Here is a 23,574-nt window from a genome sequence, read left to right on the forward strand (position 1 = left end):
TCCCTGATTTCGGACTTCTGGCTTCCTAAACTGTAAGAGAATACATTTCTGTTGTTTTACGCCATCCAGTTTGTGGTAGTCCTAGGAATCTAAGACAATGATACATGGAAAGAGGGTTGCTTACCCAGCACAAAATAGCCTGCAAGGACTCCATCCCCACTGACTGTGGGTCAACAGAAACCTTCTGGGAGACCCACAGATGACATTGGTTTGGTACCTATTCGTTCAGTCACCAGGGTACAGACACACAGACATGGTGAGCCTGCATCAAGGTGGCTGTGCCTAGCGTCTATCTCAAGGCTGCTGGGACTGCCAAATTTTTAAAAATCCACTTATCTAAGCTTTCCAAAATTTTTAGAGGAAAAAACTTTTTATGATTAAAATAAACAACGTAACTGCTTATACCCAATGTTTTTCAAAGAGCACAGCTACGTGGCTCTAGGTGGCTACATAATAGAATCACCTATGTCTCTGGGAAAAAACATGAGGGTTAGCTTTTAAAATTTCTCCATGTGATTCTATGATCAGCCAGAGTTATTCTTCCCTGGGCAACAATGAAGATGACAAGTTAGCCTGATATTAACTACATTTGTTTCTGTTTAAAAGCTGAACTGGACGAGAGGGTGAATCTCAACATTCCCTACCTTTCTGCACTAAAGATGGAACAAGTCCCAGTAGGCAATCGAGACGTCCCACAATGAGAAAAGAGCCGGAACCACCCTCACCGCACCCTCCTCTCAATGGGTCCCTCGTCTTGATGCCGGTGCCTTGGTTAGGGGTACGTTCACCTGTGATATTGTGATCTAACAATAAGAAATATACATCTGATTTCTGTCCCCATCTCTGGCACAGAGCTCCTAAATCCCTTGGAATTTTCTAAGTGGTGAGAGCAAAAGGGAAAAAGGGGGGGAGGGGTCCTTTGTTGTATGAATGAGGTGACTTTTGGATCACAACTAAGGATGGGGGCTGACTGCCAGAAGAAATCACCATGTGATTAGAGGGTTGGAATTTTCGGTCTCCTCCCCCAACTTCAGGGGAGGAGAGGGGGCTGGAAGTTTAATCCGCTGCCAATGGCAAATGATTTCATCAGTCATGCCTGTGTAAAGAAGCCTTCATAAAAACCCAAAAGGACAGGGTTTGGAGAGCTTCCAGGTTAGTGAATACCTGCAGATGTAAAGAGGACATGGGAGCTCCATGCCTGTTCCCCATACCTCACCCTAGATATCTCTTCTAACTGGCTGATCCTGAGATGCATCCTTTTATAATAAACCAGAGTTCTAGTAAAGAAAAGGGCTTCCCAGGAGGCTTAGAGGTAGAGAATCTGCCTACAATGCAGGAGATTCAGGAGACATGGGTTCAGTCCTTGGGTTGAGAAGATCCCCTGGAGGAAGGCATGGCAACCCACTGAAGTATTGTTGCCTGGGAAATCCCAAGGACAGAGAAGCCTGGTGGGCTACAGTCCATGGGACACAACTGAAGCGACTGAGCAGGCACGCAGGCACTGAGTTCTAAGAACTGTTCTAGTAAATTCATCAAACCCAAGGCGGGAAGGGTTATGAGAGCCTCTGAATTTTAGCTAGACAGTCAAAAGTACAGGTGATGACCTGGACTTGAGGTTGGGGGTAGTCTTGTGGCACTGAGCCCTTAAGCTATGGAATCTGATGTCACTTCCAGGTAGACAGTGACAGAACTGGGTTGACTAGCAGGACACCCAGCTGGAGTCAGTGAATCGCTTGAAGGTGTGTGGAAAGCCCACCGACTGTAATTGTTACTAAAATCATATTACCCATCAAGCCAGAGACCCTGGCTTACCTCTCCCTCTCTCTCCCCAGTTGATTACTCACCAACCACTGTTGACAACTGCTTCTCCAGTTTCCCTTGCATTGACTTGTTTTCCATCTTACAGCCACTGCCTTTAATTAATCCAGTTCAGTTCCACAAACACGTACTACTGCCAGGCATTGTGTTAGACACTTTGGATGGGGCTCTCCTCTTTGCCAAGTCCTGGGCACACTGACAGGTACAGACACTTAAAGAACCAGGGAAGAGGCTCTGACACTGATCACTGTTTATCTGGGACATTTATCTGGACAACAGCCTCTTAACTGGCCTTTCTACCTCCAGTTCCTCACCACCCCCAGCCCTCCCCTCTCCCAAGCCCACTATTCTGGAGATTAAGTGCTCTTGCTTCTTGCTCTGGCTCACAAAAGCATCCATGGCTATCTATGGCCAACAGGGGACCCCGTACTCTTTAGCAGCTCTCCACACACACATACAAGGAAGGACGTCTCTTAATTCCGTTTCAAACCTTCAATTCCACCCTGCTCACCTGGCTCTCCCTCTGGCCCCTGCCACCCCCACACATGAACATCCCTCTCAAGCCAATCTGTTGAGCTCCAGAATCCAAGTTACTCTTTCCCCTTCTACATGAAACTGCTCAATTTTTCCTCACTCTTGTTTTTATCTTGCCACCTCTCTCTGCTGAGGAGGCATAAAGTTGCTCCTTGCCTTCCATTTAAACAAAGTTTTAGACTAGCATTCGAAGTACATGGTTTTCCCATTTCAAGTCTCACAGAATGGCCATGGAATACAGGGCTAAGAGCCTGGAGTCTGGGTTCCTGGAGTCAAACCCTGGCTCTGTTGCTCACTAGCTGTGCGCCCTGGAGAAGTCATTTAACTCCCTGTATCTCCGTGTCCTCATTTGTAAAATAGAAGATAACAGAACATTTAAAAACATTTGACTCCCCAAACAGACTGTACTTGATGACAGAAAATTTCACATTCATCCACAATGCCCCCTGCCTCCGGAGTTATCTGGATATTTTTTAAATGAATCAATACATTAAAATAAACCCTTTCCACTTTGGAGGAAACTGGGTTCCCAGTTTCCCAGGGCTCCCACTCATCACCAACACTCCAAGCTTCTAGCTGTGCTGCCGCTGGGTTTGGAAGCCTCAAGGATCAGAAAGTGACTTAAATAATCAAAACACTACACACACATAAGCACGCTGTCTAATGTTATCAGAGGTTAATTTTAAACAGTCTGGCTATTTTAATGTATTTGAGGCAAGAGATACCATTGATTTATTTACACCCAAATTCTTGTAGTTCTCAAGAAAGGGCATATCTGTTATAGCCTTTCTTCACTCCAATAATAGCCAATCCAAAATAAACTTCAATATCCACCCACAGGGGAAAAAATCTGGTTCCAACAAATTATTTCAGCCTGAAGTCTGAAGGCAGAGGGCAGCAGTTTTGAAAAGCACAAGACCAGGGGCTGTGACGTTTACCAACAGCATGATCTTTCTGAGACTTCCCATGAGCTCGTGTATAGATGGCTCTCCTGTATCACTGTCTCCCTGATTACCCCAGACAAAGGGCTCCCAAGCAGAGCCCAAGAAGACGGAAGCGTGTAACTGCACATTTCCTAAAAAGCACAACAGACAAGTCAAAACCAAGGGAGAGAACTTTGGAAAACTCATCAAGGTTCCCGTATGTAAAGTCTCATTCATTATCCTTTTCGAGTGCACAAGGGATTCCCAGAAAAGCATCTTACTTAGGATTGTATGATTCAGCTAGGCACTGAGTGCCAAGAAAACTCAGACAAAAGTCGCCTAAAGAGGGAAAATTCTAGTGAAGCAATACTGGAACTCTTGTGTGTGGCCTCGGGCTATGGTTTTGACCTTCATCTAATATAGAAGTCGGGAATCTGCAGTTTGGACATACATACTGTAAATGAATGAGTCTTTTGATACAACAATGAAATAAAAATAAATAACATGAATGCTTTTGAAATTCTGAAACTCCATTTTCCAGAGCATGTTACACACAGCTTATTATCACTCATGGTCCACTTCTACTGAAAGTTGCTTGGTGTGTATCTAGTGGTATCTCAGACTGTCAAGTTCAAGGGCAGGGGCTCTAGCTTTTACCTCTGTATCCCAGGTGCCTTGCACCAGGGCTGACACATGGCCCATGATGAACATACATTCATCGAATGACTGAATGTTTCCCCAAGCGAAAGACTCTAGTAAAGCATTAGGGTTTTTAAAAGATGGCAGTGCTACTATGAAACCACTGAGGAAGTAGACACATCTAACCATTCTCCCAAGACAGCCTTTCCTCTTGGGAGCTAATTAAATGTTATCATCTTGACATTGTCATCTTGACACCCCTTCTGCACTACTGGTCATCAACTGACTCTCTCCTCTTTATTCTAACAAATCCAAACTCTTTTCACTATCAGATCCCCAACTTCATGCCTGCTTACTGAAACTCAGTATAAGGCAGTGCTTTAAAGCAGGGAGCAAGAAGCCAGACTTCCTAGGGTCACAGCCTGGTTCCAGCCCCATGACCTGGGACAAGTTCCTTAACTCCTGTGTGCCTTGGCTATAAAAATAAAAGATAATAAGAGTCACTTCTACCATAGAATGATTGTGAGAATTAAATTAAGTCAAATATTTGCAAGACATTTAGAACATGGTCTGGCACATAGTAAGCATTGAGTATGTGTTTGCTAATATGGTTATTTTTCACACTCCTAAGGGAAGGCCCTTTGCTGTACTGAACAGTGGTTCTCTTCCTCTAGGAAGACTGGCTGAGGCTCATGTTCATCATACGCTCCCATCAATCTCAATTGATGGCAACAGCACAGATGAGACTGTCTGCAAGTCCCGAGGCTCCAGCTGCAACTCTCAGCTAAGTTACTAAAGTGGTTGGGACCTCAGGAAAATTCATCCATGTCTTAAATATCTTGACAGACTTATCAGTGTCTTGTTAAAATGAACTGCAAAATATAAAATGAAGAGAAAACTTGCATCTGCTCAGGAAACCACAGAAGGATGATAGCCATAAGCCAGAAACTCCAGGGAACCTCTTGTATCTAGTTTCAGGTCAGACAGGACAAGCTGGAGGAAAAGCCAATGGACTAATGACGACGACAAGCTTGCCTGCCAGGAAGAGACTCCAATGAACTCCATCCATGATGCCTAATTAAAGGGATACAGGGAGATGGTGAGGGTGACCACTCAGCGTCACCATGGAGTGCACCCCATTCCAACAGGACACTGAAAGACACAAGAGGCACCCGTGGCCAGCCCAGAAAGGGGCACTGTGCCAGCGAACTGCAGGCTGTCCCTGGCATTGAACTCCAGCACAGATGAGAGCTTCTTGCTATAGCCACCTCAGAGTCACCCATTCCTCAGGTTCCTGGCCTTCTGAAATGGGTTTGTGGATTGAAATATTCAAATAGGAATCTTACTGTATCTGATAGAACCCACCTCTCCCCCCCATTTCGGATGAGCACAGCCTTCTCTCTATAAATATTAGCTGCCCCAGACAGCACAGGTCCTAAAAACAGCTCCAACAAGTCCAAAAGAGGCAAGTTTCTTCGAGGAATCGGAGCACATTTGTTACCATGAAACAGAATTATGCTTTAAGAAACTAGAGCAGTTTTCAAATGTCTGCTTTCAACCAGATTCAGGAGAAAAAAAACTGAAACTATTCCACAGAACAATCTGAAATCAAAGATGACTACACGAAGATGCCAAATTTAAAATGTGTGGGGAATGGTGAAGAGTAGACTGAGGAATCTTGGAAATCTGGAGCTAAAGTATAAGAAAAATTTAACTCAAAGGAAAAGTAGAGAGATATAATACCAAGGAGAAGAAAAAAGATATGAAAAAAGAATCCTGGCAAAATATGACACAGAAATCTAAGCAAAATAAAGAAATAAAAGAATTAATAGAAAAAACTACCATGAGCTAAAGAAAAGCATGTCTCCAAGTGTGGCTAGAATTAGTGAATGGAGAGCAGGGGGAAAGAGACCAGCATCTTGAGCCACATTTTGTTGAAATTTTTTAAAATTTGTAAAAAGATTATTTTCAAAGGCTCCCCAAATCAGGTTGGCTCAGATTTCCCTACAATACTGAACACCAAGATGCAGTGGCCCAACACCAACAGAGTTTTGTTTTTTTTAACTATTATTTTTATATTTTTAATTAAAATAAATAAAAACCAACAGAGTTTTGAGAGGCACTGAGCATCATGTGGCAATTCTACTGGAGTAGAAATCATGAGTACGCCCTCACCTAAATGCTCACTAAGTTTTCAAAGCCATGGTTTCCTTCCTTGATCAAGGAATGAATCAAAGTATAAGAACCCAAAAATCTAGAAAATTTGGTTGACATAAATGGTGTGTAGCAAAAGGAGTAAAACGGTTAATATACAAAACAACGAAGATGTAGGCCATCTTGGAACATGAAAACAAGAATGCAATGTTGATTGCCACCACTCTGAACATTTATACTAGACATTTCAAAGTGTAAGACAGCACATTTTGCTCCAGTACACTCTTCTTTATATGAAAAGCATCCTGCTGGGAGATGGTGGTCTTCTTCTAATGAACGATGTATTCATTCAGACACCTGCATGATTCCTCAGAGTGGTTTTTTTTTTTTTCTTTAAAAAAATAATTCTATTTATTTATTTCTTTATTGCTGTACTGGGTCTTCATTGCTGTGTGGGCTTTTCGCCAGTCCAGCGAGCAGGGGGATTACCAGTGGTGGTGGAAGGGCTTCTCATTGCGGTGGCTTCCCTTGTCGTGGAGCACAGGCTCTATGGCATATGGGCTCAGTAGTTGCTGTTCCCAGGCTCTAAAACACAGGCTCAATAGTTGTGGCGCATGGGCTTAGCTGTTTCATGGCAATGTGGGATCTTCCCAGCAAAGAGATCAAACCCTTGTCTCCTGCACCGGCAGGAGGATTTCCTTACCACCGAGCTGCCAGGGAAGCCCTCCCAGAGTGATTTTAACAAAACCCAACCCATTTTCAAGATCTGCCGCCAAAATTTTATGCTAATAATACTACTTTCCTTAAGTTGTCAAAAACCCTTCAAGCATAGCTTAAATGCCACCACTTTTACCCCCAGCACATCCTGCACCATAATAGAATTATTTGCGGGCTCATCCTAACTCTGAACTGCTCTATTTAGTATCCTAACTATTCCAATGACAGTACTCAGAACAGAGAGAGGATTCTATAGGTTTTAAATAAAGTAAAATGTGGCAACCATTGAAAAGATCCTTCTTATAAAGTTTTCTCATAACACTAAAGAATTTTTGTGCCTTCTGTTTATCTCAATTTATATAAACCTATGCTGTACACGGACTTCCATGAAAACGGTCTAATTTAACCTGAATTTTAACTTAATCAAAAGCTTTTCCAAGGTATGTCTGTAACTGTGGAATTTGAGGCCAGCTTGGAGAAGGAAATGGCACCCCACTCTAGTATCCTTGCCTGGAAAATCCCATGGACGAAGGAGCCTGGTGGGCTACTGTCCATGGGGTCACAAAGAGTTGGACACGACTGAGCGACTTCACTTTCACTTTCACTCTGGCATCCCAACTACTGACACTTTTCTCATATATCACTCTACATATACTCTAGCTCTGCACCCTCCCCCCTTCAGAAAACGTTAAAAATCACCTACTTCTGAGTTGTTTGAGGGCTAGACAAGATAATGCATGAAAATCACATAGTAGGCACTTTGCACATATCAAGAACTGAGTAAATGTTTGCTTTTATCACAACCATCAGTGTATCATGTACCATGCAACATGCTAGGCCTGGGGAAAGTGTGAAAGTGTTAGCTGCTCAGTTGTGTCTGACTCTTGTGACCCCATGGATTGTAGACTCGGGGTGGGGGGTGACCCACAGAAAACCAGATCCATAGCCAGGTTCCTAACCCACAGATTTTATAGGCTGATACTCGACTCACACAAACGAAGAGATGCAGACCTATGACGTAACATTTCTCTGCGTGCTTAAAACTCCATTCTAATTTATTAAGCCCTAGGCACTTAAATAAACCCTGTGGAATTTATTTCCCTGAAACACTTCAGTGATTCCAATAAATTACAGAACAGTCAAGATAAAAGACAAATAGCATTTGGAGGCTCTTTCCGCAAGTTAAGAGTGTTCACATTTTCTGGTCTTCAAAATGGAGACCACAACATAATTTTTAAAGTTACTTGGAAGATTTATACTGTAATAAAGGCATTTTTCCAAATTACCATATGCCTTTGTAAGTGCCAAATAATATTTAGGACATTCAGTTGTTGAAATATAAGCAAGAATGTGGAATGAAGTAATAGTTATTAGGCCAAGTAGGAGAAAAACTGACTAAAGAGTATTAAAGTTTAGAAATTATAAGAAATGTATAAATTCGTCAGTAATTAAGGATATAAGACATGTAAAAGACAAAAGAGCTTATACAAGTACATATTCTGGCTTTTCATCAAGTTAATAGTATAATTTCTTTTTAAAATGTTTCATACATGTAAACAAGACTCTGCAGAAAAGTTCAAAAACCACAGAGAATTAAAAAGAAAAAAATGTATAGAATCACTTTCAATCCTATCCTTGAAGATTAATAAACCTGTATATTTTTGTGCTGTGCTGAAGTGCTCAGTCATTCACTCTGACTCTTTATGACCCCATGAACCCTCCAGGCTCTTTGTCCAAGCAATTCTCCAGGCAAGAGTACTGGAGTGGGTTTGCCATTTCCTACTCCAGAGGATCCTCCTCACCCAGAGACTGAACCCACATCTCTTGCATCTCCTGCATTGGCAGGCAGTTTCTTTACTATTACACCATCTGCTGCTGCTAAGTCGCTTCAGACGTGTCCGACTCTGTGCAACCCCATAGACGGCAGCCCACCTGGCTCCTCTGTCCCTGGGATTCTCCAGGCAAGAATACTGGAGTGGATTGTCATTTCCTTCTCCAGTGCCCTGGAAAGCCCTAAATTTTTGTGCCAATCATATTTTTTCTATATATAAAACAAATATTTTCTTCTATGACTCTATGACCTGCTTTTCTCATCAGGTAATATATGCTGAATATTTTCCCATATCATTAACGAGCTATAGCAAAGGTTTCTCACACCATCTAGGTTGTTACCAGGTCCTCATGATTATGCACAGCTCTGTCTTGAACATACTGAACATTTATGTCTGTTCAGCATAGTGCGACTTGAAGAATACATGAGACGAGGCACAAATGCTACTGGAATCTACCCAGCCTGCCAATTAACATCCCGGGTTGTAAGTTTACAATTTTTTTGATCCTTCAGACCATTAACGGTGTCACTCAACGTAACTGCTTTATCTTCTACCAAAATGTCTTTGACACCTAAGTGTCTGGTAAAATCTTGATATCATTTTCCTTACTGCCTGAGCATGAGAGACAAAGCCTACTGCTTTGGATAAAAAAACTAGTAAGTGACCCAACTTCTAAAGGACTGAGGTTGTATACTTCCTCCAGAAGTTACTAAAAAGTAACTAAAGTTACTAATACCAGCTTCCCAGTCTCTAGTAGAACTAGGGTGGGGCAGGGGGGCAGCGGTGGGGTGGGTGGTGGAGAACAAGAGATCCTTGATGGGAGGGGAGGGTTCTTGCTTCTAGGCACCCCAGCCACCCAGCTCACTCCCCATCCCCAGCAAAATGAGATGGGGCGGAGAGTGCATTCAAGAAGGAAAAAACCAAAATCTCTTTCACTGGTTGTCCATCTACTTAGGCAGTGGATTGACTGATTTCCCTGTGTCCTGAGTGACAGAAGAGAGAAGAAAAAGGGGAGGGAGCAGAAGAGGAGGCAGGCAGATCCAGGAAAGCAGCACCCCCAGTTTGGAGGGGCAAGGACCAGTGGATTTCCTGGGACTCAAACGGATGCCATGTTATGAAGACTTACTTGAGCCATCCTGCTGACACCCTGACCAATACGGCTGTACAAGGGCAAGAGGGTAGGGAGAGGGGCTAGAAAGGGGCCAGCTGGAGACACAGCCCCTGAGTCAGGTTACTGAGACCTGGGACGCATTCTGAGTGAGCTGCTGGTGAGAAACAGCCTTGACCAGAGAGAAGAGGAGGGCAGCAGCTGCAACTAGCTAAGTCTAGGGCTGTTCAGCTTCCCTGCCACCTCCAGGCATCTCTCCTGTCCTCGCTCCAGGTGGGGAGGTGGGGTGGTTCAGGAGGGGCTCCATCCCCATAGAGCAAGAGGCCAGAGTGAAACGCAGGATTCCCCCATGTCTCTCTCACGTCCAGTGCTGAAACGGGCAAGCTGCACTGGAGGAAAGAGAGAAGATCTAAATCATGTTGCAGGTTAATTTCCCAAACTGGATTCATTTCTAGAAGTTTGTGGAGGTTGCAGCTGTGAAGGGACAGGAAAGGGAGATTCAGTGGGCACGGTTGAAAGCAAGGACTGAAGAGAAATAAAGACCTTCTTAACGTTATTCCTCATGGACCTGAGACAGTTCATCAGATCAGTTACAGCTCCAATAGGGTACAGTGCGCATATTCAATAGGGGCACTACAGTACTGGCCCAGGCTGGCTTGGCCCATTCATTCATTCAGCAGATAACTTATTGAGCACCTTCTGTGCACTGAACAGAGTAGTGAACAAGACCCACGATAAAGCCCTGTGCCGTGGGAAGTTATTAATAACTTCCAGGTAAAATGTACAATTCCGGACAACTCTCTGAAACTTCTTGGGCCTTAGACTCCTCAGAGAATCATGTTCTCCTATTTTACCCTAATAAATTTCTAAGGATCCTGGAAATTAAGTATAAAACAATTTTTTTTTTTTTTACTATTTAACACAAGATGAACAGCTTGTGTTTCAGAAACCCAGGCACAAGTCACTTGGAGGCTCCTAAGCACAATAAAGTTACTCCAGGCTCCCAGAATAGAGGTGGGCAAGAGGCTGCGGGAAGATGCCAGTAATAGCTCGTCTCCTGTGTGTTAATTCTTGCCTCATGATCACAGTTTCTGGATATGAGGGAGCGAAAACACCCTGTAAGTACCAAATCATCTATATAAATCATTTCAAACTACCCAGAGCGAGTAAGTATTTTGCAAAATTAATGGTAAGCAATAGTACTCTTACAAGGTAGGAGAAACTCAGAACTGTCTTGGTAAAATTAGCTCTGGTGATTCAACATATCCAGTACTAGGGCTCTAATATATACCATCAAACCCATGAGCCAGGGACTTCCCTGGGGGTCCAGTGGTAAAGACTCTGCACTTCCACTGCAGGAGGCATGGGTTCAAGCCCTAGTCAGGGAACTAAGATCCCACATGCTGCATGGCATGGCCAAGAAAAATAAAGTTAACCCACGAGCCAGATTTTTCTGGGTACCTGAAGAGAATCAGGCCCCTCCTGGGCACTGGTCCATGGATGGGAGCACAGCATCACTGCCGAGCAGAAGAGAACCCACCACGTGGCCAGATGTCACCTTCACAGCAGGGCAGCCCCATTCAGCTGAGCCTTCAGGCCCCAGGCTCCTGGGCAATCCCTGTGTGGGCTGGTGGTTCCTGACTACACCTGGCTGGGCCCAGATCTGTCTCATCTTCAGGGACCACTTCCACTCGGGGCCTGTGATTCACTCCTTGCTGCAGCTTTAAGAGGCAGAAGACAGGCCGAGGAAGGGTGAGGCAGCGTTTCACCACCGCTCTAACTTTAGTGCTTTAGCACAACATGCATGCTGGCTAGACTTCGGGAAGGTCAGGCCAACCATCACTGGTTAATCCTCAACCTTCCTGCTTTGAATCCGTGCAACCTTCACCCGGATGGTGCAATCCCGGTGCTTTCAACTGTCCTCTATCAAAACAGGAGCTGAGATGACAACACTTACCAAGAAAGGTAACCAGATTATCAGTGACTTGACTAGTTATTTCCTTAAATTATTTTTCCCCAAACTATTTACAAGATGCCACTTACTCTTTCCTTTTCCCTTTTCGGTCCTACAAAAGGGAAGCACTTAGCTAGCTGAGTGCCAAGAAACTAGAAAATGAAAAAGCTATGTGTGAGTCAACTTTGCCAGCAGCCTCCCCACATTGGGTAAGAAAAAGCAAAAATCTCCCACAAATCAAAAGTATCAAGGCTACTTACTCTTGTTTACTTCAAAATAAGTAAATGCAAAAAGATGCAAATAAATAAACATCCTATAGAAGAGTTTTCTAGGGCATATAACTGCTAAAAAATTTATCATTCACTTAAAATATAAGCCTCCAAGATATTACTTTCTTAAATATAGTATCTTTATTTTAGGTGAAGATAAATACTGTAGTTTGAATGTATGTATGTGAGTATATTTTCTCAATTCACAACATTATACATTTTAATCCATTTACCTTAAGATCTCAAAAACAAAATATAATCACATAAGAACAAATTAGAAAGAGATACACAAGAGGAACATCCCCACCCATAATTTGATATTCTGCTAAAAAAAAAACAAAACAGTCAAACATTTAGCTTTACTTCTTTTTAGTCAATTTTCTTAAGGATGTCTTTTCTAGCATAATTTTTGCCCTGCTTTCTTTCATGCTAATAATGTACTAAAAGCAACTTTACAGGGCAATTCATTGTTATTTTATATTAATAGAATACAGAAAATTCCAGAAGTTATTTTGAAAAAATTAACATTCCTTTGTTGTTTAAAATTTCGGTTATTTTCAGGGAAGTGACACAAAGAACACAGCCAGAGACATATCTGTGCATATAGTTTTCATGAATATCTCAGATAAAATTGCTTTCTGTGAAGGATACCAGCAAAGAATGAGGGTACTGGGTAGTATCATCACTATGGAAAAATGTTTTCGATTATACAACAATGAGCAAAAACTGGTATTTTTTTATGGAAATATTTTAAAGTATCCAAGAGTAGAGGAAATAATTTATACTCCTCTTCCAAGACTATCAACTGGTGCGGTCTCCTTTCACTTATCCTCCCAGTTTAAATACTTCCCGCCCCAGATCATCTGAAGTAAATCCCAAATCACATAGCATAGCTTCAATAAATATTTCTAAATGATAAGAACTTTTTTAGGACATAAGTACGATACCACATCATATCTTTTAAAAAAAAATTACACTAATGCCTTAATACATCAAACATCTAGACAAATCCAAATTTTCCCCATTGTCTCATAAATTTTTCTTGGTTTGTTGAGATCAGGATACAAAACAAGGTCCTTACGCTGTAAATGGTGGCTCCATTCTTCAATCTCTTCATCTGTAGGTTCTCCTCCTTCCCCACCCCTCTTTTTCTTTAATTTACTTGTTGAAGAAAGTGAAAAGTGAAAGTGTTAGTTTAGTCTCTCAGTCCTGTCTGGCTCTTTTCGAACCCATGGACCACAGCCTGCCAGACTCCTCTCTCCATGGAATTCTCCAGGCAAGAATACTGGAGTGGGTAGCCATTCCCTTCTCCAGGGGAACGTCCTGACCCACGGAATGAACCTGGGTCTCTCGAATTGCAGGCAGATTCTTTACCATCTGAGCCACCAGGGAAGTGAGATCAACCGTCTTACAGAGTTTGTACAAACTGCATCTCATAATGACATTTATAACATGTTCCTCTATCTCCCTATTCCCTGTAAATCAGGAGGATCTCAATCCTTGATTAAATTCAAGTTCAATGTTTTGGCAACAACAAATATTTCATAGAAGGTGTTATGTATTTCCATTGGAAGGCACAACATGTCTGGTTTCCTCTTTCTTTGAAGTTAATGTAGAGTCTGGTTTTTTTTTAACTTTTTATTAGAAACCATTTAAAATATTTTATTACAAAAAAATTCAAACAAAGGGAAAGAAAAGAATACAAAGAATCCCCAATGGAGACTTCCCTGACTGTCCAGTTGTTAAGACTTTGTCTTCCAATGCAAGGGATGTGAGTTTGATCCCTGCTTGGGGAGCTAAGATCTCACATGCCTTGTGGCCAAAATGCCAAAACATAAAACAGAAGCAATTCTGTAACAAATTCAATGAAGACTTTAAAAATGGTCCACATTGAAGCAAATCTTAAAAAAAAGAATCCCCATCCACCCATCACCCAGCTTTAACAAGTATCAACTCACTGGTTTCCCTCTCCCTTATTCTATTTTATCCACACCCTTGCTCACTTCTCTCTCTTCCAAATCTAGACTATCTTGAAGCAAATCCCAGACATCATATAATTTTATCTCTCAACATTTCAGCGTTTATCTCTAAAAGACAGTGGTTAAAAAAAAAATACTATTATAAAGCTTAAGACCTTTAATAATAATTTCTTAATACCAAATATCTGATCTGTATTCACATTCCCTCCATTGTATTGGGCTTCCCTCTAGCAATGCGGGAGACCTGGGTTCGATTCCCGGGTTGGGAGGATCCCCTGGAGAAGGGAAAGGCTACCGACTCCAGTATTCTGGCCTAGAGAAGCCCCATGGACAGAGGAGCCTGGCGGGTACTGTCCATGCGGTCACAAAGAGTCAGACACGACTGAGCGACTAAGCACAGCACATTCACATTCCCTCCCCTGTATTATGAGATACTTTTGCATTTGACTTTAATGTGTAGCATTTGATTATTGAGTGAGAACACTTCCACTGTGTTCATTTACTGGCTATGTCCTCTGCTTGTTTTGAACTGAGTTGATGGGTTGAAAATAATAAAGACTGATGACCATTTTTTTTGCTACAAATATGTTCTCAGTCTTCTATCTCTCTACTAATAGGAAGTGGACTGAGTCCATCTGTCCTGAAGTCCATCTACTACCCAGTGAATTTAAGCTTTCTAATTTAAGTGCAATTCGTGAGCCCTTCTGTTGCTTCTTAGCTCAGAATACCTCCCTTCCTTCAAAGATATAATTACTATTCAATTCTATTTTCTTCTAGTTTCTCTAAGTAATCTGCATTGTTAAGTACATTCAGGTCATATACTCAGAAAGCTATTTAGGTTGTGTGAATCCCAGAATTCATCTCCATAATGCCTAAGTCACAAAGAATAAAGTTTAATAGTAGAAGCATATTTCTAAATTATTTGAATCCCTTAGTAAACTACCCATAAATTTCCACTGCTCCCAAAGAAAAATTCTAACCCCTTCCAGAGAAAGGGGAGACCAGTCACCTAGTTTTAAAGCACTCTATCTCATTAGGGTGTTAATTAGTTCCTTGCAAGAATGAAAAGCAGGGATTAATTTAAATCACAGTGAAGTTGGTTGGGGGGGGGGGCGGTGAGGGTTGGTTAATGGCTTCCTTTTTAACAGTTACCAACACATCTTAAATAGACCCAGACTCTTTTAAAATGAGGGCAATTATGAGGCACAAGTTTGGTTACCTAGGAGATCCCACCTCTCCATTTTATCAGAGACTGTCCCCTCAGAAAAGCAGCTTGAATTACTAGATGGCTACTTCTCTAAGCCTCAATCGAATGGCCAGGAGGAGTAACAGAAGAAAAGTAAAACTCAAATATTACCTCAATTAGAGCTTAGATTTTCTTTTTAAAGCAGGAATTCCCACGGTAGCAAAGTAGGATTATGATACAAAGTCCCAAGGAAAATTAAGTACAAGTCTCACCAGTTTTCTATACTCTGCTTAAGACACAAAGGCAGAGAAAAAAAAAACCAAAAACAAAACCAAAAAAACCTGTAGACCAAGTGATTTATAAAATGAGTGTAGCAAGAGTGTTGAAATGCAGAAGCATTGTGTAAATACCAGCACAGTCGACATCACACTTAATGCCTGTATCATGAACAGAAGTTTAGGGGTAATGAGTACATTATGACTGAATGTGTGGTTAACTCACACATTTATGCATCAAACCAAGAGGTTGGATGACAGATGTTCACTAAACTTATCGTGGTAATCATTTCATGATATATGTAAATCAAATCATTATGTTGTACACCTTAAATTTACACACTCTGTATGTCAATTATGTCTCAATAAAACTGGAAGAGAAAAAAACGTTTGGTTGACAGGATCAAATGAGGTTATACATGCAAAAGCACATCATTATTAATAATACCATTTGAAAGTTAGCTTTTCTTAAATCAGCTTCTGAAATCCCACTTTTCTTATGCTGTGAGTTCAGGGTGCCACTTTGGCATCACTGTCACGAGATAGGTAACTTCAAGTGTCAAGTTGCTTGCTAGGCTCTGATGCCCAGTTGTTTGGTCAAGCCTAGATGTTACTGTGAAGGTACTTCGTAGATATGATTAACATTTAAATCAGGAGACTTTGAGGGTAGTAGATTATCCTCCATAATATAAGGAGCCTCATTCAAACACCTGAAGACCATTAAAAAAAAAAAAAGACTGAGATCCCCCCCAAAGAGGAATTCTGACTGCCAACTAGCTTCAGACTTGGCACTGCAATGTCAGCTCTGCACTGGGTCCTCAGCCGAACCTGCAGACTTCAGACTTGTCAGTCCCATGGCTGTGTGAGCCCATTCCCCAGAATTTCTCGACAGAGAGACAGACAGACACAGACACACACACTCACCCCCATTCTGGTTCACCATCATTCTATAGCTGTTCCCCAAAAGCGAAATAAGTTTATATTTATCTGATTGTCCCCACATTATACAAGCCTGACTTTACAAATTTTCCCTAAAAGTGGAGGCATGTTAGTTTGCTGGGGCTACTGTAACAAAACGCTATAGGCTGGGTGTCTTAAACAACAGAAAGTATTTGCTCACAATTCTGGCAGCTGGGAAGCCAGAGGTCAACGTGCCAGCAGGTTTGGTTTCTTCTGAAGCCTCTCTCGTTGGCTGGCAGGTGACTACCTTCACGCAGTGTCCTCACACAGTCTTTGCTCTGGGTTCGAATACCCCTGGTGTCTCCTCGTGGATTCAAATTTTTTACACAAGTCAGACTCGGGTTAGGCCCCATTCTAAAGGCCTCATTTTAACTTAGTCACCTCCTTCAAGGCCTGATCTCCAAATATTGTCACATTGTGAAGTTTTGGTGGCTAGGGCTTCAACATATGAATGGGGTGAGAGGCACAATCCAGTCCAAAATGGAGGGTCTCTCTGAAAAAAATATGATTTACTTACTATTAGGCTACATGGATAAATAAAGCTCACTTTGGGGGGAAAGCAATTTGGATGCAAAGAGCTGACTCATCAGAAAAGACCCTGAAGCCGGGAAAGATTGAAGGGAGGAGGAGAAGGGGAAAACAGAAGATAAGATGGTTGGATGGCATCACTGACTCAATGGCCATGAGTTTGAGCAAGCTCTGGGAGATGGTGAAGGACAGGGAAGCCTGGTGTGCTGCAGTCCACGGGGTTGCAGAGAGTCAGACATGACTGAGTGACTGAACAACAATTTAGAGATAGCCTTCCTCTAGATTCCCAGGTGGTGCTAGTGATAAAGAACCTGCCGGCCAATGCAGGAGATGTAAGAGACGGGGATTCGATCCCTGGGTGGGGAAGGTCCCCTGGAGAAGGGCATGGCAACCCACTTCGGTATTCTTGCTGGAGAATCCCATGGACAGAGGGGCCTGGCAGGCTACAGTCTATGGGGTCACAAACAGTTGGACACGACTGAGTGACTTTTATTTTCCTCTGGATCAGGCAGAAATGTCCAATTAAGAAAAATATGCGAACCTATTACAACACTGTCTGGCAGAGAAAATAAAGAGATGATTTTAAACAAGAGCCCAAGTCCAAGGCATCGAAGCAGACACTCTGAATTTCAGGCACTAATCTGTCACTTGGGCAATATTTTACATCTTGCTCTGGCGTAGAAAGCAGCAAGGACTTCGTTTATCTGACCCTGACAAGGGAGTTTCCCCACAGGCTAGATAGTAATCATAAAATCAGTTACCAAACTCTCTTAAGCCTGGGGCCAGGCAGGATGTGAAATCTTTGTAAATGTATATTAAAGACATAGTTTTGACCATAAGCTGTTTGGTGTTTAATCTAACAGGCAATATCGGCAGGCATCAGTAGAGACCCAAGGCCTTAGAGAAGACAGGGGGAAAGAATGACGTAGGAAGACAGAGCAGAAAAGACGTAAGAAAGGGGATGGAAAGAAGAGGGAAAAGACAAGAAATGAGAAAGTCCAGCATGGGGGGGCTGGACTTTGTCCCTCCTTTCTTAGTAGCACTGCAGCATGCCAGGGTCCTACTTTGACTTTAAAAAAGAAAAAAAGAAAAAAAAAAGCCAGAACTTCACATGTAAATAGCATTGTACATTTCCGAAGACTTCACCTCTGTTATCCCCGGTGAAGATGAGATGGTTAGATGGCATCACTGACTCAACGGACATGAATTTGAGCAAATTCTGGGAGATAGTTGAGGACAGGGAAGCCTGTTGTGCTGCAGTCCATGGGGTCACAAAGAGTCGGAAGTGACTTAGTGATTCAACAACAACAACAATTCCTGGTGTATCCCAAACAGCCCCAATGAGATCTCATTGAACTGTGAATGAAGAATGCTGCCTGTCACATCAGTAAACAAAGGATGTTCCAGCCACTGCAGCTGCTCCCTACCATGAGCCCTGAGGGGACTCAGGACAGAAAAGAACAGGATCCTCGCCCAAGATAGCTGAGGTGCACATCAAAGGCATAATTTCTTGAGCCCAAACTCTCGCATCTTCCCACACATAGAAGAGCGCTAAATTCCTTAACTTGAGATATCTGGTTTTCTTGAATCTTTTGATGTTCTGACTACCTTGCCTTTTTTGCAAAAATTCCTATATATATATATCCTTACCTCTTTGGAGCAGTCCCTCAGAGCTCTCTGAGAGTCCTTTCTCTTGGGCTTGAAGTCCTTAGCTGTCCGTCAAATTAAACACAATTCTCAACTTTTAGGCTATGCAATTTTTTTCAGTTGACAGAACTGTTATTTTACTTGACAGTTTTTTCAAAAATCTGAGACAGAGTCATTGAAGTGTCTTGCAGAATCTGGAAGTAACTGAATATTTCACAGACTAATTCGAGTCCATAGAAATGATCAACAACTACAGTCCTTTTTCACCCCACCATTCCTTTGTTAGGCTTTCTGGTTCATACATAATCAAAGTATGTGATCTATATGTTATTTTTTTTTAAAGTTCTGTGTTCACTCTTTCTCCACAAAATTTCTTTTTGGCTTTATACTCCTGAGAGTTTCGTTTGTTTAGCTTTAAAGATAGCTCTTTGACAAACAAGCTGAGAGAAAAGTGATTAATACATATTTATCTACTGGGAAAAATAAGAGTGATCACATTTGAAGAGGTCAACTCTTCTCCTCCAGAGCTGCTGTTTCAAACACTACAACTTTCCTAGAACAATCTAAATGATTTTAAAATAAATCTCAGGAAAAAAAGCTCATGAACTGTTATCAGTGGGGTCAAGGTAGGGTATACAGGTAACTTGGCTCTTGTCAGGAAATAAAATAACCTTATGGCACTAGGCGAAAAAAAGGATTGATCTTTGGTTTTCCAAGTGTGTCTTATACCTTTGAGTTCTGTTACCAACATTTGGTTGACAACCAAACATTTCTGTGACTTTTACATGAAAACTCAGGCTCAAGTTCAAAGCTGGAAGGTGATATGTATCCCGGGACAGACTTCAAAATGCCGTATTCCAGGCCCTCATGTTCAGTTCTCAGCTTCTGGTAAGTGTACCTGCTGGCAGGTAATGCAGCAACCAAAGGAACACCAGTGCTAGAAACTTCTGGAAGCACCTCTGCCTATAAGCTTATAAACTGTTCATATACTGTGGCAAACTGTATTTTCCAAAAGTGGCACTACAAGATTTCTGGTCCCATATGGCTATTCCAAACCCTTGCCACCTGCATCAAGAGTCAAGAGTCTATTTTTCCTCCCCTTGAATCTGGAGAAGACTTCGTGACCGTTTCAAGTGATGGAAAGCAGCAGAGGCGACACCAGGGTGACCTGGCTTCTGTCTGGCTCTCTCTCAGGGTGCTTCTCTTGGAACCCAGCCCAGGCTACACAGAGGGGACAAAAATGCTTTGAAAAGACTTAACGAAAGTCTAAGGTACGAGCTGCCATCAGATGATGAGTGAATAAGCCTCCAGGTGATTCCCACACCCAGCCTTTGACTCTCCCCAGCTAAGTCTCACATCATGGATCAGAGAGACAAGCTGTCCCAGTGTACCCTGTCCAGAAGAGTGTGAGTGTAGTAAATGTTTCATGCCACTAAATTTGGCAGTTAAACAGTCCTAGTAGCTGGAATGTACATTAATACTCACAAGCAAAAAGAATTCACTGATTAATTTGATTTTATACATAACTGGCTTTGGGTCTGTCTTGCAGGTAGGAAAGCGTAGGCAGGAAGCAGAAACACAAATATTTAAGTGCCAACTCCCCTGTGCCAGGCACCATGTCACGTACGAGAAAACTTTAAAACTTCAACTCCCCCAAAATCCCAGTGAGATTTAAGTGCAACCTCCATTTAAAGATGAGGAAGCTGAGGCACAGAAAGGTTTAGTACCTTATCCAGGTTCATACAGGCACTGGGAGAGCTGAAGTCTATTCCCATATCTGTGCGTGTGCGCTCAGTTGCGTCCAACTCTGGGAGCCCAAGGACTGTCACCCACCAGGCCCCTCTGTCCATAAGATTTCCCCGGCAAGAATACTGGAGAGGGTTGCCATCGTCTTCTCCAGGGGATCTTCCCAACCCAGGGATCGAACTCACACACCTCCTGCGTCTCCTGCATTGGCAAGCATATTCTTTACTGAGTCACCTGGGAATCCTCCGATCCCATATCTGCCTGACTAAAATTCACAATCTTTTTGCTCTCCCAGTGGAGCCCAACCCTGGGGGCCTTGGCCCTGGATTGGGACAGGGATGGGGGTAGGGGAAGGAGCCTCAATTTGGTGGAAATCAGAAAGCGTCATTAATCCATGAGCATCAGTCTGTGTGTCATTTGTCCTCTAACCCCCCGCCACACACACACTTTTTGAATACAGTAAACTCCATAATAATTACAATTCAAATTCATTTTGTACATTATTGATCTTGGTTTTGATTATGATTTTGGTCCTAATTATGTATCTTCTCAACTAACAGATGATAACAGAATAGCTACCAGAAGTTAAAGGTCTGTAAACTTCCTATACATATAGTAGGACAGGGTTTTCATACTTAAAAACATTGGGAATTCTAAATTTGGTTCTCCTATAAAAGTGACACATGGGCATTGTAAAACAATCCATATAGTAGAGAAGGATATAAAGCCAAAAGTAAAACTCCTCTTGCTATCCCCAGCCTTAAACTTACTCCTTGCTGAAGCAACTACTGTTAAAGCTTCCTATGAATTTTTCTAGGTATCTTTTAACACATCTGAATATATTTGTTTTCTTTCTTTATACATGTGAGCTTACACCATGTATAATGTTCTCCAACGTGCTTTTCATTTCCGTTTATCACTGTTCCTTGGACATTTTTCCATGTTAGTACTAATAAATCTACCACGATCTTTTAAAACAAATCAACAACAAAAAAGTTGGGAACCATGAACTACACACCTCCATGCATAGAATTCACATTCATGCCTGGTAAGTTGGGCTATGTTACCACAGGAAAATGCAAGAGTTGTGAATCAACAACATTCCATCTGTGCTGCTTTAATAAAGGTGGTTACCCAGGGCACTGAGAGGAGAGAGTTCCCCCAGCCACAATTCATTAATTTGCTAATTGTTCTTCCCATTGACCACTGGCCAGCATTCTGTCTTGAGCTAATGATGATGTATGTGTCTTTCCACTTCCATATACAGGCAAGTGACAGGGATGGCGGGCAGAGAAGAATGGACCTTTCTCCGTCCTCGCCTTTCCTCCGTCCTTCAGGAAATCCTACTAAGTAGGCATTCTGCTTCCCTTGGGGTAGGAAGGGGAAGGTTGTGATAGATGAGGGGACAACTTTATTATTCATCAGGGATGTACAGCAAGTTCACTACCTCCCTGAGAAATGGAAGCCCACCCCATTCAGATCTGTGCTAAAGAGGCGAGAATGCTGGTACTTCATGTGCCTTAGAAAGGCTTCTTTCAGAAAAGAAAGGCAGTTTCACCAGAGTCCTTTGCCATTACATTCACATGGGATGCTGAGCAAGAAGCAACCTCCAGCCTGAGACAAATGGGCATGTCTGGGGTGGGTGGGAGGTACTCCCTCTTCCCAGGGTTCTTTTCTTTAGCTGCAGTAATCGGTATTCATACCCTCAAGAAGGCCTTGCTTTGGGAGGCAAGTCCTACCATGTGACAGCCCCCAGGCTACTCTCCCCAGCCCTAAGCTCTTAAATCACTGCATTCCACAAGGATTTCTTTCTTCTCAAAAAGGGGGAGATAAAGGAGGGGAATTACAATATCTAATGAAGGTGGTCGGTGCCAAAACAACTAAAATTCCAATTCATAAAACCACGTTTTGTTTAAAAAAAAAAAAATCAAAGTGCAGTTTTGACAACTGTGTCTATATACACCAAACCCCATGATTTCTGCTTGTGAGCTGTTCAGCTCTGATTAAATGGGGAAAGAAGAAAATAAGACTCAAGATTTTTGAAAGCACATTTCCTATTATCATTAACTTTAGGTATGTGAAAAATTTAAGGATTATTGGTGGTGGTAACTCTTCAAAATAAACAGTCTTAAAATGAAATACCAATTAATCACTGTTTAATTCATAAATGAAAAAAAATACATCTTTCATCTTAAGTGCACAACTAGAACCCAATACATATACACACATGCACAAATCCTTTTAAGATTCACATATTGGCCACCAACAGTCAGAGAACCTATCTCCCAAATACAGAGCAAAGGCTTTAGCCCAAAAGGTCCTCCATTCTCTCCTAAAATCTCATCAATCTATCAACTTCAGTGAAGGCAGGAGGGAGAAGACAGTTTCAAGGAAAGTTATCTGGTCTACCCATGCTCTCCCCCTTACCTTTTAAAGGAAAAGAACCTAGAAACCAAGAGAGTAAGTGGAACAGTAGGAAGTAGAAGATATTTTAAGAAATTAACACCAAATTCATAATTCACTAGCCACATGACAAAAGCAGTTGACCTTTCTCTGTCTTTCACCATTTCATTTTCTAAATCGAGGCAGGATTGCTGACCAAGGAGGTACATGGCCCCCAGTGGAACTGGTCACAACCAGGAGCTTCTGCCTCACCTGGATTACATGTGTGCATGCTAAGTCACTCAGTCATGTCCAACTCTTTGCAATCCCATGGACTGTAGCCTGCCAGGCTCCTCTGTCCATGGGATTCTCCAGGCAAGGATACTGGAGTGGGTTGCCATGCCCTACTCCAAGGGATCTTCCTGACTCAGGGATCGAAGCCATGTCTTTTACATCTCCTGCATTGGCAGGTGGGTTTTTTTTTTACCACCAGTGCCAACAAATTCCCATTATCTCAAAAGATGTGGGCCCCATGAATCCATCCATACTTATCCTTTAAAACCTATGCCGTTCCTATAATATAGAATATTTGTCTGTTTGCCTCATCTTTTGCCACAAACAACTCCAGATGTATACTATCAGGCATTTCCAAGGTCAGAGTTCTTTACAGATCACAAATTCCTAGAGGACAGGAAATACAGTTGTTTTTCTTGTACCGGACTGTAACTACCCAAGTATTGCACACAAAGACATACATTTCAGCCAGGAAATCCTTTTTTTTTTTGGTTGTTAAAGGCTCGTTTCCTTCAAAGTATCCAGCCTTGTAAAACTTCTGGGAAGACAGATGATAACATTCTTCATTTATAACTGAGGTAATTGTGATTCATTCATCACTTATTCATTCAACAGAGATCCCTTGAGAG

General features: G+C 42.1%; 1 protein-coding gene across 12 annotated transcripts in view; it reads right to left on the minus strand.

The window, feature by feature from the left end:
• Positions 1–23,574, minus strand: part of RAI14 (retinoic acid induced 14) — a 160,910-nt gene that overhangs the window by 79,043 nt on the left and 58,293 nt on the right. The gene's annotated exons all lie outside the window — the stretch shown is intronic.

Source organism: Cervus elaphus, chromosome 25, assembly GCF_910594005.1.
Source record: "Cervus elaphus chromosome 25, mCerEla1.1, whole genome shotgun sequence".
In the NCBI taxonomy this organism is placed as follows: Eukaryota; Metazoa; Chordata; class Mammalia; order Artiodactyla; family Cervidae; genus Cervus; species Cervus elaphus.